Source organism: Pelobates fuscus, chromosome 10 (assembly GCF_036172605.1).
Source record: "Pelobates fuscus isolate aPelFus1 chromosome 10, aPelFus1.pri, whole genome shotgun sequence".
Lineage (NCBI taxonomy): Eukaryota > Metazoa > Chordata > Amphibia > Anura > Pelobatidae > Pelobates > Pelobates fuscus.
Window position 1 is genome coordinate 92907651 of NC_086326.1, and position 14929 is coordinate 92922579.

Here is a 14929-nt window from a genome sequence, read left to right on the forward strand (position 1 = left end):
GAAATGAGACACATGGAGGGGTGGCGGAGAAATGAAACACATGGAGGGGTGGCGGAGAAATGAGACACATGAGGGGCTGGGATAAATGAGACACATGGAGGGGGCTGGGGGAGAAATGAGACACATGGAGGGGGCTGGGGGAGAAATGAGACACATGGAGGGGTGGGGGAGAAATGAGACACATGGAGGGGTGGGGGAGAAATGAGACACATGGAGGGGTGGGGGAGAAATGAGACACATGGAGGGGTGGGGGAGAAATGAGACACATGGAGGGGTGGCGGAGAAATGAAACACATGAGGGGTGGCGGAGAAATGAGACACATGGAGGGGGCTGGGGGAGAAATGAGACACATGGATGGGTGTAAGGAGCTAAGCTGACACTTTCAGACAATGAACAAGTATCAAGATTGGCATCACGCATTGCAAGCTCTACTGAAACCGGATGTTGTAACCCTGCCTACACAGAAGGCCCAGGCTCAGCGGGGACCCAGGTAAGAAGGCAAATGGCTGCAAAACCATTTACTCAATTACAACGAAAGACACCAAGGTATTCTTACAATCATTTTCACTACAACATGCTAGTGGTTATGATGGTTGGATTAATTATTGGCTGTTCAGATGCATTCTCCAAACTTCTAATCTCTGTTTTTGATTGTGATAAAAACAAAACAGCACAAGGGTTATTCTGGATTTTGTTTCCTCCTAAAGATAACAGTTTATTTTTCCAATATTTCCTCTATTAGTAGTTACTTAGAGAGAATAGAGCCTTTACAGTAAAACGGGGTAATGGTGGTATTAAAGAAAAAAAGCAAGGGACAAACCCTAAATTGTTGATTGGACTTAAGAAAAAAAATGCAAACCCCCCCTCCCCCCCCAAAAAAAAAAAAAAAAAAAATATACCACCAAGTATCATTAAATTGAGAAAAATGCAAGAGATGCCAAGGTTGAAACGTATTTCTTAATTTAGAAAGTAATAACAATAAGTGCCTAAGGAAAACTTTTAATATGTTCAATTTTAAAAGAAATTAATGCATAAAATAAAGCAAGGTGTTCAGTCCTTTTGTATCAAGCAGTAGATACTATTGTGGCGAGGAAACCGTAAAACAATCTAAATTAACAATAAGCAAACAGGAATGCTATTATTTAAACACGAACACAACTACTCCCATTCTAAAATGGCTTGACTACTTACAATGTTGGGTGGGGGAGTTACAGCATGCAGTAGTGATTATGGTACTTGGTATCTTTAAAGGGACTCTATAGTCACCAGAACAACTACAGCTTATTGAATTTGTTCTGATGAGTAGCATCATTACCTTCAGGCTTTTTGCTGTAAACACTGCTTGTTTCAGAGAAAATGCAGTGTTTACATTTCAGCCTAGTGATAACTTAACTGGCCACTCCTCAGATGGCTGTTAGAGATCCTTCCTGGGTCATGGCTGCCTAAAATGCATCCAAACATTCAGTATCTCCCCCCTCTGCATGCAGACACTGAACTGAATCATAGAGATTCATTGAGGAGATGCGGATTGGCCAGGGCTGTGTTTGAACCTTGCTGGTTCTGCCCCTGATCTGCCTCTTTGTCAGTCTCAACCAATCCTATGGGGAAGCATTGTGATTGGATCAGGCTACCACTTCTGATGAGGTCAGCAGGCTGCTTGTTTTTTCTTTTTTTAGGCAAACAGCATGCAGATCTACAGCTTCAGGCTTGAATACAGTAAGATTTTGCTATATTTATGGAGGCATGAGGGGCCCAGGGGGATTAGATGGTGGTGTTAACACTATAGGGTCAGGAATACAGGTTCTCTCCATGTGCAGACCTTTTCATTGAATATTCTCTATTGTATGTTTTATTTATTAGGAAATTCATCTAAAACTAGACAGACTATTCTAAGGAAATTCTTAAAAGTGTTCCACTTCCTATATACTTAAGCATTCCTGTGGCTATTACTTTTAAAATACTGTCACATTATTTGCGTTCTTTAAGCTCTTCAAGACAATAACCTGCAGGTCTCTTTTGCCTGTTGAACCTTTTATTTAGTAAAATCAAATTCACATTATAGTCTTGGGGTTGTGTTATTCCCCAATAAACACATTTTTTGCATTTATAATAATTTTAATATCATAAAATATTTTTTTCTAATTGCCTTAAACAATTATTCATTGGTATACATAACAGTGTATTGCAAAACTAAGATTTATAAAAAAAAAAGTGCTTAGTGATGGTCACTAAATGTATAAAAAATATCCATAACCCCAAGGAAGGAAGCCAACCAAAGTGCATCAACATTAAATGGTTGGTGAGCTGCAACACTAGCACATTCGTGAAACTTGGCAACCTCTCAATTTTTTTCAAGTAATATCTGTCGAGTTCCTCAATAAACCTTTCTGTATTATATAACCCTACTCTTTTCCTATCTCTTTGACATTCCTGTATGCATCCTTATGGTAGGTCTTAAAAAGTAAATAAAAAAAATAAAGAGAGAGAGGACATTGTCCTTTGAGGCTGAGAAAAAATGCCACCCATCAAAATGGCACAAAGCCTGACGCACGGAACAGGTTATCAGATATGCGATAATTTGTCCTTATCTTAACAATGATGTAGGTTTATTTCAGAAGTACGCACTATTGCTTTATTTTTTACTTTTACATGTTCCTGGTTTGCAAACTTTGTTAGATTTCCTGTACACATACAAGTATTGACATTCCCAAGTTAATTCTACAAGAATTATAAAATGTAACTCCCCTCAATTAGTTTTTTTAAACTTGTTTAACTAAGAACACAGTGTCAAAAGCTACTGAGGTACATTCAGCCACATCAACTATGCCAACTGTATTTAAAACGACACTTCCTCAGTTAAAAAAAAAAAAAAAAAGAAGAGAATTTACCCCCCCAAAGCATACACAATTTAAAAAATATTTTGTTGATTAATAACTCACCTGGTTTCCACCTTGCAGGTAGAATGTCTTTTACCAAACTTCTACTTACAAACACTTTTAGAAATACCTGACAAGCTTTATTCTTTAATCATTTGGAACTCCTGCTATTAGACAATAGTAGGAAAGGAACAATTTTTAGATGTTTAGAAGTGTCCCTTTTTAGATGTGACATCCCTCTTAGGACCCAAATTTCCCAGCCATTTTCTATTTCAATTACCGTGCTTTCTTGCAGCAAAAGTTTGTTTTAGAACAAAGTACTACAGCAGAAAAAAAAAACCAAAACAGCTCCACTTTCTGGCAACAACTCCTGCTACAGCTTCTAAAACAAATGTTGGAGAGAGAAACGGACTTCACATGCAAAGCTCAGCTGGTGGTGCTCTGAATACAAACATAATATATTTCGATGCGTACCCCATACATAACATCTCATTGAACTGGTTTGGGATCCACTAAACTAATTGAATTAGCACTTCATTACTACCAGTCAGCTAAGTAATCATTCAAACATTTGAGAAAATCCAGTTCTTCTGAAACTTAAAACCTTTGTCTTTGACACTAATAAAGGTCATATTTGCAGAATACATGATAAATGTTGGCTTTAGGAGTATGAATCCAACATTGTTGCAGATAGAAACCTGTTAACTACAAAATTATTGGTGCTACCCCCCAAAATATTTTAACTCACACCATAAACATGACAACCTTCGCATAAACTAAAAATAACAAAAAAACTCAATTTAGAGGGAGCATTGAGCTCAGCTGATTTTACCCCAGGGCATAATTTAATCCATCCTTGCAAGTTTACATTCCATTGCCAAAGGTCACCTGTCACTTGCCTTCATTCACCTCCCAAGCATTGCCATATACATCACTACTTAAAGTGTCTCTGTCATCTGAAACTTACCTTTCTCCTACTGTTTCCATTTCTCTCTCTCTTTCAGAATATGTTCTTCTTTCACATCAGAAATGAAGAAAAGAAGAACAGATTCTGCAAGAGGAAACCATAAGAGAAATGTAAGCTTTGACAGAATCAGTTTAATGTAAACCACCTCATTTGCCCTACTTCCCCAATCACCACCATAAATTACGCATCATTGCAGCTATTCTCAAGCCAGTTTCCGCTCACATTTTCTAACCACCCATGACAAACTATTAGCTATAATAATACCCAAACAGTATATATATAGTGAAAAACATATGTCTGGGGGTCTCACTCACATTTACCAGAGCCCTATCAACCCGGGCTCTGCGTATCTCCTCATGACATCTCTCATGACGCGTTTCGCCCACCTTCCTCTGACTTCATCTGAACTATTAGCTATCCCACTTGAGTCGACAGATACTTTTCAGTATCAGACTGTACCTCTTGCATGTATGACATGAACAAGCCACATGCAAAACAAAGAGAGACCCATCTAGTCTTCTGGAAATAGCATGCAAGCACGGTCAGGTCGTGAAATCACGGCACACTATGCTATTTACCAAACAGTAAAAAAAGCTTAATGTAAAACAGATAACACCCATATCACTGTTCCAACCAGTTTATAAAGTAGTTACACTAATTCCATATGCTGTGTGGAACTCTAGCAGGTAGATTGATTGGTGGAGTCTTCCCATGGACAGGCAAATAAAGTCTGTTGTTTTCTACTCATTGACTTTATTTTATTGCATCATGTATTAATGCATTATCTACTTACCGGTATTAAAAAAAAAAAAAAAAAAAATAGGGTCCATTTAACATATGCCAGATTTAAATTTCTTAGGTAAAATCGCCAAGGCCTCATCTCACACTCACTCAGAGGAACAGCGATTGTGATGCTCTGCATTTAACATCCTGCAGTAACTCCCACAACGTCAAGGTACTGACTGTAGCATGGAAGATGCCTCACCTCATTTATTCTTGGATTGTTACCATATTATCATGTGATACTATAGAATAGTTTCCAATTATACCGGTAGTTTGCCACTGTAATTTTCTGTGCATGCAGTTTGTATTATTGTCATTTAATGTTTCTGTACACAGTTATTCATATTTTGGGTGATAGAATTTGGTTGCTAACCTTTTCAACACATTGCTACACCACCCCTACCTTCCCCCATGCTCTTCCTGGCTGTACATAACTTCACATAACTTACATTCATAATATCTACCTCATCTCTTTATTTCCATTGTGTTCTGACAATTGGTCATTATGGCACCTTGTAATATGGTATGCTTTTTGGGTGTGTTAAACTCACTATGTGCACTTCCTTTTGACACCCATTCTGGTTAATAGGGTAATATACTTTTAATATCATCTGTTCTTTATGCAAAATCTCTTATATGATTAATACTATGAACTGGTTGCAATATTTTAAGAATTCATTTTTATTTTTCTCTTGTATTGAACCAGTAGGTTTTAATTTACTATCTAATTATATGACAAATTATTAAATTTGTTGTCCGAACCATACTAAAGTTGCCACTTGCATCAATACCTGTTATTGGATATTTGTTTTTATAGATAATTTGTTTTCTAAAAGATCATTTGTTCTACTAAAACAAACAAAACATTTTGCTGTGTCTAGAAAGTATGTGATAATGCCATGCAAGTTGCGTCACTTTAAATTACGGGACTTTGAATAATATGAAGCTTGAGAGACATTGCAATATGCAAATCCAAATATGCAAAGCCAGAAGTGAGAGCCAACAGCTCTTGCAAGGAAGGAGCTGCACCCTCTTGTGCAGGGCCAGTTTATTGAGAGAGCCAGCTAATTGCCAGTGCCAGTTTATTAAGAGAGCCAGCTAATTGCTCTCAGCAAATGAGCAAAGCCCCACACCACTGCTTAACTCAGTGAAGAGAGTTGACAGCTGTGAGGGAGCAAAGTCCAGCGGACCCAAAGTAAGAAGTCAAACCATTGGCAGTGCACTGGTTTTGGTGTGTAGAATGTTCCCGTAAGGTATATATGGCAGATATATGTCATCCAAACTACACTTACGACACTTCGTTCATTGTAACTCCCCTCATGTGAAAGGCCTGTTTTGTTTTGCAAATAATGCAATAATTACAATTACTGGGCAATGCAAAAGGGGTCTGGCAGACTTTAGAACAGACCCTAGGACAGTGGTAGGCAACCTTTGGCACTCCAGATGTTGTGGACTACATCCCCCATAATGCTCTTACACCCATAATGCTGGCAAAGCATCATGGGAGGTGTAGTCCAAAACATCTACAGTGCCGAAGGTTGCCTATGCAGGCCCTAGGATATGAGTGTTCCATTCAGGCAGAGAGAGGTCATGTAATTTGACAAGATATAATGTACACAGAATGGAGTGTCATGGTAAATAGTTGTGAGCTCAGTTACTAAAAATGTATTAAAAGTATTAGAGCGGTGTATACAAATGAGAAAAAGGTTTAAAAATTAAGCATGCAGTTAAAAAAATAAAAAAAATAAATGTATGGCTCCTTGAAATATTTAGTACATAACTTATGGACTTTGGCCCTGTCATGTTTACTTTAATTATACCCTTTACATGCTAAACACCACAAGGGCATATACTACAGCAGACATTCTCAGTGGATTTTTTTTGTGTGTTCTTGTTACATTTAAAAAAATAAATAAATAAAATTTAAAAAAAATTCAGGTCTTTAAATACATGTACAACTATTTTCAGCAAAATGGTTAAACAGATAATTCCCCTTAAGAGACCCTTAGAAAGTGATTCAGCATTTGAAAATGTTCCTTCTCAGTAGCAGACCTTGAATACACGTGTCCAGGATAGAAAAGGAAAGGGGGAAAGGAAGCTGAATCATCTGTTTGCAATTACTGGCCTCACTTAACTGTAAATTGAGGAGAAGGAGGGTCTGTGGATGAAGTAGAAATCCCTCAATCTACCGGAAGCTGGTAATGAAAGCTCTATCTCTCTGGGTAGATGATGGTACAGGGGAGTGACAGTACCTGCTCTGAGTAGAGATTAGGGATAGGAATTATATGGTCATTACAGATTTGTCACTTTACAGCATTTTATAAAGATAGATTCTTTATTACATACCGATCAAGACTGCATGGAATTTCACTGAAATGGTCTTATGGACAAGCCTGGAGTTGACAAAATGCAGAGCTCCACCATTAACATTTATCCATTCCCAGCAACCATCACAAGTGACAGCTGTGAGATTCAGGCATTGATCTACGGAGGCTACCGCGGTCTTGCGGGATCCGCCATATACCTCAGTGTTGTACTGTCACGAATGTGCAAGCATAGAGCACTGACGCGGTTCTTGCCAACTCAAGTGCCAGGAGCTGAAGAAGACAAGGAAGACAAATATGGCAGCAGCCGTGAGGGACAGCTTGGGGTAAATAAAACTTGCCTTCCAGTCTCTGGACTCACTTTGGATATGTCACTTTTGGGGTCTTTGCAAAATAAGCAAAATCGACAAAAGTGATTGATCCACTTTAAAAGGTTGGTGTTTGATAGAGAATTGGAAAAAAGTGATTTATTCGTAAGTAACCAATGCACTTCCATAGGGATTAAAACTAATTGGGTTTTATACGGAACAATGCAATGCGTTTACTGCTAAACATGATATGACATATAAGGACCAGGAAGTATAACGACGGAGGAATAAAATTGGAAAGTTTGTGGGTTGGGATGGGTGGGGTTCTGTGTGGTGTATAAAAATAAAGGAGAATTACAAAAAACATGTACGATATGGTCAACGGTATCAGTCCAAATATGGGTGGTGTCTCAACACATGTCCTACTTGTTTCTTGCTCTTCCTTGGAAAGTGACAACCTGGGCATTTGGCTGGTCTAGCTAAACGGAAATCTGGACCTGGTAACGTAAACTGCTCGGCAGGCTGTCTGTAGCTTAATAAATAGGGTTAGGCAATATCAAACAGAGGTTAAAAGTAAAGACACGCGAATACCTTTACAAACCATTCAATGAGGAATATCAAGTTTTTGCTTAAAGGACCACTCTAGGCATCCAGACCACTTCAGCTTAATGAAGTGGTCTGGGTGCCAGGTCCTTCTAGGGTTAACCCATTTTTTCATAAACATAGCAGTTTCAGAGAAACTGCTATGTTTGTGAATGGGTTAAGCCTTCCCCTATTTCCTCTAGTGGCTGTCTCACTGACAGCCGCTAGAGGCGCTTGCGTGCTTCTCACTGTGAAAATCACAGTGAGAGCACGCAAGCGTCCATAGGAAAGCATTATCAATGCTTTCCTATGTGACCGGCTGAATGCGCGCGCAGCTCTTGCCGCGCGTGCGCATTCAGCCGACGGGGAGGAGGATCGGAGGAGGAGAGCTCTCCGCCCACCGCTGGAAAAAGGTACGTTTTAAAGACTTTACCCTTTCCAGAGCCCGGCGGGAGGGGGTCCCTGAGGGTGGGGGCACCCTCAGGGCACTCTAGTGCCAGGAAAACGAGTATGTTTTCCTGGCACTAGAGTGGTCCTTTAAGAACTAAAAAGATCCATTTGATGGCACATTTTAAAAATTATTTAAAATTATTGTATTATCTTCAGCAGTGTACTAGGTTGCTTAGTCTACCAGTGTTTACCTCACAAAACTAAAGATAGCCTTCCGTACGATTTATTATCCCTTGACAGAAGTATATGATCAATAAGTAGGAAAAATGAACACGGAAAAAGTATATATAGATTCTCAAGTACAACACTCTACAAAGTAATGACACTGCCAAGGTCATCACATAGATTAAAAAAAAAAACCTGTAAAAGTATAAAAAAAAAAAATAAATGTAAAAAATAAAGCATCACCATAAAAACAAAACCCAAAATTTCCTTCGGCAACTGTCAGATCTGTTATGTGAGACATTACGATAGCTAATCCCCACAGTTACAACGGTCATGTCAATAAAAAAGTTAAACTTTAAACCACGGTCCTTCAAAGAAGAAAACACTGACTATGCCGCACAAAACAGTACACAAATGGAAGTTCCATCTATAGATTTTGTTTTCAAATGGTATATTTACAGGTCCTTAACACAACAAAATATTCATGACATCTGTATTTTTTTTTGTTTGCTGAAGTATTGAATAACCGGTCAGGTTTACCTTCAAAGCATATTCCTTATTAGATCAGCATTCTGAATCTCAGTCAGACTGGATGTATATTTACAGCAAATTTTCCTACGAAAAAAGTATAGCAGCCCGTGAAATTCAACTCTACAGAAAGCTACGAAAAAAAAAAAAAAAAAGAAATTGCTGTGGGAAGCATTTCTTTAGGAGCACAGACCATGACCACAGGGACACATAGAAGGAAAGTAAAAGGATTAACCCTTTACCATCGTTAAAATATTCCTTAAAAATAGACAATTGAAAAGGATTAACAAAAATGTAAACTAGGCGACCCTTGCTCAATTAACTTCCAATAGGCTCAACAAACCCGTAGAATATTTCAGTGCTGAATTTTTTGTGGATTAATTATAGGCCTCTTCTAAGTATTTAATTAAATGTAATTTCCATTAAAGGACCACTATAGGCACCCAGACCACTTCAGCTCAATGAAGTGGTCTGGGTGCCAGGTCCCCCATGTTTTAACCCTGCAGCTCTAAGCATAGCAGTTTCAGAGAAAAATCGCATGGAGCACGTAGAACGTCCATAGGAAAGCTTTGGCCGCGCATGCGCATTTGGCTCCACTCCGGAGCTGACATCGGAGGGGGAGGAGAGGTCACCTGCGCTGAGGGAGCCCAGCGCTGGATTAAGGTAAGTGGCTGGAGGGGTTTTAACAGCGGGAGGGGGGCCCTGAGGGTTGGGGGGACCAAAGGGTTATTAGTGTCAGTAAAACGAGTTTGTTTTGATGACACTATAGTCCTTTAATCAAATTATGAAACAAAAGTTTAAAAAAAAATAAAAAAATCAACAGATGTACATGCTAATAAAATGCACACATTCTTCCTAGACATAAGTAGCATGTTCACAAACACATACATCCTCTCATATCTATTCATCTGCATCACTATTCAGTTCCAGAGATTTTGAAGATTTACGTTTTATAAAAAATGCTCAAAGTATTTTTGTATCCTTCATAACCATGTATTATATATGATGTACTCCCATTTGTTCAGCAGTCTGCACACATGCCTAGACTTAGGATATATCAACTTTGCACAAGTGAAAAATATCTCACTTTCCACTAAATGGTTACAAAATAAAAAACAATGTACAGAGGTTAATCCGAGAGGCTGTTCCCAGACTATTGATTGGCTTTGGCTAAAACGTCATTAAACAGAATGCACATTCAAACTATCATTAGATAGTAAGGTTTTAAGCCATCTATCTTAGTACTTTGTACAAAAAGGGTTGTAAATGCTAAATCTAAGCCTATAGGCAGAGTCCTCTATTCCTTCTGTATTCGTTTGTCTATATTGTATTGTCTATTTTCCCTGATTGAACAGCGCTATATATATATATATACACACACACACACGTATATATTTACATACATACACACACACACAAAAATAATTGCACAGGCAAAGTTGATTTATAAGGTATATGTATAATAATAAAAAATATTCACTTACTCTGTAGAAATGTAAAATAGATTTGCAAATCAAAAGGAATACTGAGTGCAGTGTGTGAATGAAGTAATAATTTGTTAAAAAAAAAACACGTCGCGGTCCTGCCCGTGGAATGGAACAGACGCACAAACAGCAGTCATATTGCAACAACAAACACGGTATTTTAAGTTTTGTCCAAATACCGGTACATTGTAATTTTTTATTAACGTTTAAGTGACGGAGTGCTTCAACGTGCTGATGAAGTTATCTAAAAAGGTTTGTTTCATTACATGCAATCATAATTGCCCTTAGTGCAGTCACTCACAAATGTACTATTTTACTTCACACTCGTAATAGCTTGTCTCCAATGTACCGTATTTACTGCAGAATTATACTATTTTACATGACCTTACTCTCTAAACTCAAATACATTTACCCACTAATCAAGTAATTGTATGACGTGGATGAAAAATGCTATGGAATAAAACATTTAGTTTATGTTTGGATGTTCGCTTGTATTATTTGTCAGACTGCAGGGTCAGGATCTGTGACCAAGACCACTATATTTGGTGGGGGAGGAGGGAATAGATGGAGGAAGGAGGGCAGGAGACCAAAAAAAATACATTGCAAAGGGTATAGGGAGGAGGGAGGGCAGACAAGAACTTCCTCCCTTGCAGACTCTGCCTGCAAAAGAGAAGCGTTTGCGTCTGTCGGCAGCATGAACGTGTGCGGACGACAGAAGTAAATTATGCACAGAATTGACATTAGGCAGCCTGGAACAGCTTCAGCTGCTAAAGTCATGTGTGTTGGGGGTGCAACTTGCCTCAAGCACACAAAAATATCTCTGGATGTGCATTGTTTCAAGCTGAAAATTCAATAGCTTACCCTAACCTTAATCTATACCATTTGCATATCCAACCAACACAAAGTATAGATAAAGTCCAGAACTGAAATGCAGCAATGCCCGTCGTTTCAGCTTTAATGGGTGTCATCAGTGAGGTGTAGCGGATGCCTCTCTAGATACAATGAGCACAGAGACCACGTCTGGATTACACTTTTAATTTAGAGAGACCCTAAGCAAATGCATTGCAGCAAAAACAGGGAATATGAGAACTCGGGAGATTGACAAATAGGCAGCAAGAATCGGATGATTAGCGACAACAGACAAACTCCAGTTTGTGAAAGCAAGCATAGCAATGTAAAGAATCCCGAGACATTTACTTTGTGTCAGGAGGCGTTTACCAGTTAAATCTTGATGAGCAGATTTTATACCTGGATACCACTGGTCCCAGGAGTGCCTACTGTACAGAGTATTCATCTCCCTGCTGAGCCACACAAAAACCAATTCACTTCTCAAAGCTAAACTTCAAGAGATGGAGTAAAGGGTCTCACGTTCCCTTTGTTGTTGCCACCTGGAACTAAAAAGAAGGCATATGCAAGCTTAAGTACAGTTGCACCATGGCTAATGATACATTTAAAAATCACTTAATTGTATAACAAACTGGACATTTTCTCACTATTATTCTAGTTTTCTAAAAAAAAAAAAAAACTTTTCAAAATGTTTAAATAAATTATATAAATCAGAATTTCCTAAGAGAATTTTAATGAAAAATGTCCCCTAAAAAAATCCAGAAAAAAAAAACCCACACGCAAAAACAATTCTGCAAGCCATATATTCACCGTGAATTCCACTGGAGGTTTCTTGTAATGGCTCTAATTATAGGATATTTTCCTAAAATTGCTATTGACAGAATTTGTCTAGTTTATTGAATCCAGCATTTTAGCTCAGTTTGAGTTATACTCAGAAGTGCAAAAAAGGTACATCATGTATAGTGCAAAGTGTTAAATGTGACAATGATAAACGTGACCAACAAGATGCTTGGACAGCTTTTTTTTTTTTTTTTTTAAGTTAGGGAGCAATCCAAATGAGTCGTTGCAATAATATATTATCTTAAAAGAACACTCTAGGGGGTCGGGGCCTGACAGCCAAGATGGCCAGCCGCACATTTTAGGAGCTCCTGTAACCACGGACAAAAGCTTGAAGTTACCGATCGACGCGACCGCATTGGCAACAACTGGTGACCGGAATCAGATGCAGAACAGCACGGTGAATGCAATGATACGCACCCGGCACCGAAGTACCGCGGCAAGACCTCAAGCGGCCATGCGTCCTACAGTGGAGCGAGCATTGAGGCCCGAGAAAGACGGACGATATCCCGGTACAGGAAGCACTCCTAAGCGAAAGCCCATCACAACCCTGCTACTCCCCCCTGTGGACCGGCGGGGGTCATCCCGGTCCTCGCTGGGGACAAATACCCCCACAGTCATGACGGCACAAGCGACAAAGGCATCTACCAGACAAAGCTTACAGGGCCCAACCAAGATGGCGCCGCGGCTGCGGCCTCAGAACACGCACCCACACATCTCACCACCAAAGCACACAAGGGACTTTATAAGCTTGCTCTGCACCTATCTCTGGGCAAAGCTCAAAGCCCGAAGGCAACCCCACCGGATGGCAATGAGAAAGGTGGTGGCGTGGATCCGCCCGTCCACACGGCGCACGCTGCAATGGCATCCCCCTCGCAAAACCAGGGCTACCTCCAAAATAAATTGGAGACGAAGCTCAAACAGGCAGGAAACGGAGCTGGGTCCCCTGATTGCTGCAACCCACGAGCCTGTGCTACGGGAGAAGACCAGACCTACCCCTCACTCAGCGGTTCCAGAAGCCGTGGACAAGCACAATACCAACCTGCACACTGCCACCCACAAAGCCCGCGGTGACGCTGATCGGGATACAGCAAGGCTGAAATCCAGAGGACGAAAAGGGCGGAGAGCTCATCCACGATCCTTTGGGGAGAGAGCCCAGAAGAGAGCAGAGAGGGAAGAGGAGCTCGGTACCAAGCTACCCTACCGATTCTGGACTATGTGTGGTATCGGCTGACAAACAGGCAAAGCCCTTGACAGCTCCTTTAGGCGACACAGGAGCAGTTGTGACTGTATATAAGACTCTAAGCGCCAACCTTCACACTGTTGATTTTGCATACTGATGTTGGATGCTTATAGTGCCTAACTCAGTAAAGGGTGCAGATTAGAGCCTAGATATACCTAACATTTAGCATTCCACTGTGGCACAACACTTAATAAGCTCAATAGGACGCCTAGCATGTTATAACCTTTACCACCTGTCCTACCAGACCCTGTGAGACCTTGTCACATAGCATACGACCTGTGGCCGCCTAAGTTAGGTCAACATTTCGCTTGCCGCAACTTCCCTGCCTCCTTACCCAGCGGCTCATATAAGAATCTCAGCAGGTCATTCACGGCTGTTAACGGCTCGTTATTGTTTTAACACTGTACTTACCATAATTTACAGCACTGTATGTTAGGCTCTATACACACTTACGCTATCAGTTTAAGGTTTATTATTTGCGGACGAAGTGTTTAAAACCTGGTTACCTCACCATGACGTGATATGTTAAGCGTTAATACTAGGGCACCCACCGTATGCTCCTGCACAGCCTAAACCACTACTATAGTCTAACCATGTCAGGGACACCAGTCCTTATTAAAAATGTGCCGGCAAGATACTACTCTATCACACTAGCAGGTAAAGTGCACTGACCCTCATGACACACGATTGATAAAATCCTATTCGATGTTACGCTTATGTTCAACTACCTACACTATTCTCACGCTACACGCGTTCGCAATTGCATGAAACATCTAATTACTAAAAATGTGCAAGTTCTAGTTATGCCACATATGTATATCACTTTATGAATATCGCGCTTGTAAGGGCTGTTGTGGCTATACAAGCAATGTTGTTATCTCCTATGCACAATAAAAATAAAGAATTAAAAAAAAAAAAAAACACTCTAAGCACGACTGTAAAGTTGGTAGTGCGTACAGCACATTGAGTGGTCAATATCTGTTAATTGATTACATTTTTTTGTCCCATATATTGTGTGTTGCATTTGTACGCTGAACTTATGCTGATCAGTGCATATAGCCCAGTTCACCAGGCAGGTTTTGTGTAATCGAATAGTAGCCCAACCTTCTATCAGCATACCGAGCTGTTCCTCTATGTAATGAGTGGAACCTCTTCTCTGGATAAACTACTTCCATCTTATAAGATACTGAAAATATTCATTCTGCCATTCCATTAATGTGAACTTTGTGAGATTTTGGAAATGTATGGAAAAAAAATAAAAAAATTCAAACATGATAAATAAATATAACTTCATATCCTTTTTCTCTTTTAGCAGATTCACAACAACAAATCAGCTACAGGAGCCTACATTTAACCAGTGGTTCCCAAACCTTGGCCTCAAGGCACCCTCACCAGTTCTGGATTCAGGGATTACACAGTTGTGTCAAAGGTGTTTTTAGAAAAAGAAAAAAAAAAAAACATTTTAGCCACAACTAAGTAATCCCTAAATCCTGGACTGGTAAGGGTACCTTTAGGACTGGTTTGGGAACCACTGC

General features: G+C 39.7%; 1 protein-coding gene across 3 annotated transcripts in view; it reads right to left on the reverse strand.

Moving 5' to 3' along the window:
- CSGALNACT2 (chondroitin sulfate N-acetylgalactosaminyltransferase 2) overlaps positions 1–14929 on the reverse strand; it is a 61536-nt gene that overhangs the window by 30514 nt on the left and 16093 nt on the right. The window contains exon 1 of one of the 3 annotated variants that reach the window (XM_063434051.1): positions 8997–9077. The exons of the other annotated variants lie outside the window; for them this stretch is intronic. The gene's annotated coding sequence lies outside the window, so the exon portion shown is untranslated. Of the gene's footprint in view, positions 1–8996; positions 9078–14929 lie in introns of those variants that run through there. 3 annotated transcript variants of the gene reach the window in all.